The 6000-nt window shown below is 49.9% G+C and overlaps 1 protein-coding gene across 2 annotated transcripts in view; it reads right to left on the reverse strand.

Moving 5' to 3' along the window:
- SNRK (SNF related kinase) overlaps positions 1–3005 on the reverse strand; it is a 42238-nt gene extending 39233 nt beyond the window's left edge. Inside the window, exon 1 of one of the 2 annotated variants that reach the window (XM_056334755.1) lies at positions 2691–3005. The gene's annotated coding sequence lies outside the window, so the exon portion shown is untranslated. Of the gene's footprint in view, positions 1–1822; positions 1842–2690 lie in introns of those variants that run through there. The other variant, XM_056334756.1, reaches the window with a different exon arrangement.
- Positions 3006–6000: the final 2995 nt, after the last annotated feature.

A 6000-nucleotide genomic window follows, 5' to 3' on the forward strand; every position in this document is an offset into this window, starting at 1 on the left:
AGCTACAGCATTTCAGTGATTTTTTGAAAGCGGACAAAAATCCAAGAAAAGTAGTGCGTTATTTCATGACAGACACATTCTGAGGAAAAAAAGGTAGCTGCACCAGGATACTGCGCCCTTGAAAGCAAGGCAGGCAAAGCAAGACAAAGGCATTAGTTTGGCATTACAGTCACTAGTGGGATAAAAAGAACAACAATACACTGAAGGCGTTAGACTGCAAAAGAGTTATTCAAAGGTGGTATTGAAGGCAGTGAGTTAAAGTCTTAGATCAGGTTGGTCAGAACAGTGCACGAGGAAGATGACTACTGCAAGTAGAATATCTGCAGTAGCATATTAACATGCGTACTCTTAACATTCTATTTGTTTAAAATAATCAGAAAGCAGACGATGTATTTACAGTGCAACCACCCACACCACAGGGGAATATCAGTTCTCATAGCAAGATGATTCAAGAACAGCAGTACACCACACAAATTTCAGTATCCAAAACTCAATCTCTACTCGAAAAAAACCCACGACACAACAGTTTATCACTAAGGCCTCTTAAGATGTTATCTTCCCTTTTCCCAGTTTTTGTTGGAAGCCTCAGCTGTGGAACGCAAAGATTCTCTCAGAGCCAGATGAACGTGCTGTCTTAGATGATACCTTGCTTAGCTGGCACTACTCCAGCATTCAGGTTAGCTTCTTTTCCCAACCACTTGAAAAATCATGCCATCATTCTACCACTTTTCTGGTCATCGAGACTATTCAGGAAAAATGCAAGACAAGACTGGACTTCCTCTCCTTTGCTTTTATTGTTAAGTCCTCAAATCTGGACGTTTTCATGCTCTAGAAGAAAAATGTGCAGATACTAGTCTATTTAAGTTCACATTTCAACATGTTCCACAACTTAAAATTTGATTGCAATATATAGCAATGACTGTTAGCTTTGTAAGTTTCTTTCGGATTCTTTCTTTCTAAGGATTAGCAATAGTACAAAAATAACCTCCAGCCAAATTACCACTTTCTGTGATATACTACCAAAAAAACCCCACCACTGATTAACTCAATTCCTAATGGTGCACGCCTTGCAAAAACTGCTTAATTCCAACATAATGAACATTTGCTTGTAAACACTTCTATATAGATTTCATTTTGCTGAGATTCATTAAACTGGTCCTTCCCCAGAGCCTGAAGATCTAAACATATCCATAACAAACAACTCCAAAAAGCAGCCTATATGACTAAGTAGTGACTGCACTACAGAGGGCAGGCGTAAGCAGATTTGCATGCAATTCATTCATGCTAGATGGCTGTAAATCACACAATACACTTCAGCTGCTCCAGGAACTGTAATGGTACCATTGAGGAAACCACTTCTTTGCATATCTGCTCTTAACAAGCTTTTGAAAGCAACCCGATCAGTAAGAAACTCTCTATGCACAAGCAAAAACTCAAAGCTTTTTATAAGCCCACGTCAAGCTTTCTCCTTCACAGGTGTTCCAGCATTCCTTACCAATAAAAATATCCAATCTGAAAATGGGTCACATTTGTCACCAACCGTCCTCTGGCCAATGTAGGCTTTTTCCCTAGTGGATGTTCTCCAATAGTTTATTCAGTCTACTCACTTAAAAAAAAAAAAAAAAACCAAAAAACCCCACAGAACAAAAAACCACCAACGACCAAACCCAACCACACGTATCTGTCCTTCAGCTATTACCAATACCGTATATCAACCAAAACAGCTTTAAAAGTAACGTTCCATCAACTTAACCAGTGGAGTGCCATCTGGGTGCCAAAACCCACCTCGCAAAAAGCACGGAGACCTCTATGCTGGACTTACCTACTTATCTGACCGATTTCTATAGTAACGCAAAGGCGGTAAATTCGTTGCAGCAAGCGTACTGCCAGAAGCAATGCGCGTATTGACAAAGAAGAAGGGGCACCAGTGCCCCCCGGCTCCGTCGGGGACACGCTCCCGCTGCGAGCGGTGCCCCAGCTCGCACGCTAAGCGAACCTGTTGGCTCCGCACACGGGCCGAGGGGCAAGATGCACCGTCATTCCCCCAGCGCGCACCCGTGACCGGACCGACTCCCGAACCGGAGGGCTTCGCCTGGCTTGTTTATCCCTTTCCCCAAGCGACAGAACACACGAGGCGGAGCCGGCGAGGGCAGCGCGGTGGCGGAGGGGCGAACGCGCCGCCGCTTCTCCCGCGGTGACCCTGCAGGGCGGCCGCCGAGGGCACGCGGCCGGGCGGGCGCGCACGGGCACCGCCACGCGCGGGGTCAGGTGTCAGCCGCGCGGCGGGGAGCCGGTCACACGCGCGGCTGCCGCGGGGCCGCATCGCACGGACAGCGCCTGGGCGGGGGAGAGGGCCGGGCGTGGGGCACGCCGGGCTCTGCCGCCCGGGGGGCGCGGGAGGCTCCCGCCGGGAGCCCGCCGTCCCCGCAGTAGCACCCGCTCCTCCCCTCCCCCCAGATCCCGCTCCTCCAGCCCCAGGCGGCACCGACACACCGACCTTCGGCGGCCGGGAAAGGTCCTCCCGCCGCCGCCTCCTGGGCCGAGGCCGCCATTGGGCCGGCCGAGCGGAGCTCGGCGGGCGAGGCCGGCTCCGGGAGAAACGGAAAGGCGAAGGCAGGGGAGGAAGGGAACCCACCACACCCCACCGGGCCGGCCCCGTCCTCACCGGCCCAACCCCGCCGGCAACTTACTGCTTGCAGCAGCGGCGTCTCCTCGGGCCGCCGCGCCCCGCGCCGCCCCCTGCATGGGCAGCGCCCGTCGCGACTGCCCTCGGGAGCGGCGGCGGGGCCGGGGGGCGCGGCGGGAAGGGAGAGAGAGGGCCGAAGGCGCCAGCGGGAGCGGCGGGGACACCTCGACCGGGCGGCAGGGGCTGCGGCGGCGGCTGCCCCGCACCTGGCTGGCCGGCCGGCCGGCTGACTGGCTTGCTGCTGCTCCGCCGGGCCCTGCCGCTGCGGCGGCTCCCAGACGCAACTGACAACAACGGCCGCGGCGGCTCGCGGAGAGCCGTTGGGGTGGGGGGGGAGGGGGCGGGGGCGAGGCGGAGCGAAGGACACCCGCGCGAACCCGCGAGGAGGGCAGCGCTGCGCCTGCGCGGGGGGAGGCCGCGCCATTGCCGTCACGGCGGGCCAATGGCGGGGGGGAACGCGCCCGCGACGGCGGGGCGGGGCAGAGAGCGGCGGGGGGGCCGCGGAAGGGGGGAAGCCGCCTGAGGGGAGGGCAGGATGGGGCAGTTGAGGGCAGGGGGGCGGCTCGGCGGCACTCGGGGGCAGGCCTTGCTCCCGTTCCTGACCGCGCTGGGCTGCGGCTTCCTAAAGGTCCTGAGCAAAGCGCCCCGGAGCAGGCAGGAATGAGGGGGGAGGTCGAGGCGTAGAAGGCCCTCGGGCCCGCCCGGCTGGCGGCCGCTCTGCTGCCAGTTGGCCGCCCGCTCCCTCCGGAGGGCATGCTGGGCTAGAGGGCTAGTGAGCGTGGTGAAATGGCCACGCCTGTAATTCCCGCCTGGTCCGATCGCACGGGAAGGGGGTAGAAATAATAGCGTGTTAATGAGAGCGTGGAGGTGGCGCCCCCTGTGTGCTGGGCAGCTGGCCTAGGTGGCGATGGCGAGCGGGCCGCCTGGCACGCTGCCGTTGGGGTCCCCTGTGGTGGGGGGGACAGCGTCGGCGTGGATGGTGGAGGTCGGCTGGAAGTAGGGATAATGAAAGGGGAGGGTGACGCTGAGGCTAGTAGGAGAAAATAGGCCAGGGGATACACCTGGCAGGTGTTTCAGAGGCAGACAGCTGTACATGTAATGAGGGTGAGGGAAAAACCTTGAACGACTGTACTACAGAAGAGTTCGGGCTCCTGTGTGCTAAGGGGTATGAGCAAAGTGGTTGCTGCGAGCATCAGAAATAATGCAAGACTTTCCTCCAAAGATCAAGGAAATTAAATTTTTGAATAGCAGGGAAAGGAAAGACTTAAAATTGGCACTTTGGAAAGTGCCCTTGTTTTTTGTTTTTTGTTTTTCAAATAGAACTAGCCAATCAAGATATGTGGAGAGAGAAGACAAAACCACATTGTAGTGAAGCCCAGTTTTAGGAAAATGTTTGATAAATGCTTTTTGGTTTTCCCCATGCTTTGACAAAATTCAGATGTCAGTCTTTTGTGAATAGCTTATATTACAATGTACATTAAAATAACTTGGAATTTCTCAGGTTGAAACCAATAATTTGTGAATAAACGAAACTGGAAAATACAGTTAACGAAATTACTAAAATAGTGTGATCATATGTAATAAAAAAGACCTCATGATTCCTATTTTAAAGTTTCAAAAGAGAAATAGAAAAAAATGCAAGATTTCAGGATGTGTTGATGCTGATCACTGCTTTCTAATGAGAATGAGAAATTCTTCATTTTGTTGTCATTTAGACCATTCACTAGGCCTGATGCTCCACTCTTAGACCAATTTGAAATCAATAAAACACAACTGATTGCTAAATTTACAAGATGGATCTGATGTAAGAGATTGCAATAAATTCACCTCTGGCTGCCTGATTATCACTGCCTTCTCAAGCCTGAATTTGCACCACTGTGCAGCAGACACTACTTGGATTTCTGAGCCTACTATGATCAGATGATGCCAAATATTTATTGTTCTGTAAAACATAAGTCCACATTCTGTCTCTAGTTAATAATAGCTAAGACTTCCAGTTGTTCTTCTGTTTGAGTTTTATTTGCATGTTAGAGAAGGCATACCTTGCAAATACCATATAGGTACGAAAGTTGTGATGATGCTTCAGTTCAGTGCTAGTAAGCCTCTCCTTGCAAAATATTTTGGCCTAAAGGACTTGTTTCTGTTTGCCAGAAATCACATTATCTGTTGCACTGCCACATAGGGCATCACACTGAGATGTGCTCAACCATTCAGTCTGTTTGCATGTGTATTTGCTTATGTGAGAGAACAGGTGGGTGTGAAAGGATACGTTTGCAAGGAAAAAAAAGAATATTCTCACCTGCAATATAGCTGTTGTGAGATCCTGTACTTTGGGTCACTTGTATAATACAATAATTCTTTTACCCAATGTGATGAGTCTTTGTAGATGAATATGTGTGAAAATAAAGAAGAGGGTCAAGGATACATGCAGCACTTAAGGGGAGATAAGGACTGGAAGGAGTCTGGCAGTCACAGTGGGCTGGAATTCAGTATAGGCTGGTTTGCCTTTTTTCAGGCACTTTTAATACTGCTTACACAAGATCACATGCTGTGGGGGTGAGATCGATATTATTCCCCTACCAGGCTAATGTAAATCTGTCACATATACGGTTGCTTGCAGTGGGCTTTGTCTTCAGTGGCACAGGACCTTGTTTTGGTTTTGTTGAGGCTTTTCGCAGTGGAAACTTAATTAATGTGGTAGCTACATGCCTATAAATCAGACAAGCTGCAGCTAGGTTGCTAGGGGAAGTCAGCACTGCTGCTGCTTTTGGTTGGCCTCACCTGGTTTACCTTGCAATAAAAGTGCTGTGTCTTGTCTCCGTGTCGGTTTTAAAACAAGATAGCTAATACATGTTAGCTATACCACAGCAAAACACACCTCGCCCGTCAGTCATTGGCCTGAATGTATTTGTCTAGGAAAGGTGACAGCAACAGCCTCATGCATATATTTGAGAGGTTGTTCATGGAATGTATGCATCCAAATCAGACCAGACAACATTCCTCTTTGCTAAATCCAAGCTTAGTCTACTAGAGAAAGAAAATGGTAGATAATATTTCTTTTTACAGAAGTCTTCTTGGCTTACATTAGAAACAGCCTTATTTTATATAAGATACTAAACATGTAAGCCATCTGTGAAAAGCATGGAGTATATATATGCGTATGAAATTGTTAGTCTACAGTGTTTGAGAAGGGATATGTTTTTCAAAAGATGAATCATTACGGTTCACCTGTTTCAAAAATTAGGCTAAATACTTGATGTAAATTATTTTGCACCTTTCCAATGAGATTTGTTTGAAATGCAAAGTAGTGAAAA

The sequence above is a fragment of the Falco biarmicus genome, chromosome 4, assembly GCF_023638135.1.
Source record: "Falco biarmicus isolate bFalBia1 chromosome 4, bFalBia1.pri, whole genome shotgun sequence".
NCBI lineage: Eukaryota > Metazoa > Chordata > Aves > Falconiformes > Falconidae > Falco > Falco biarmicus.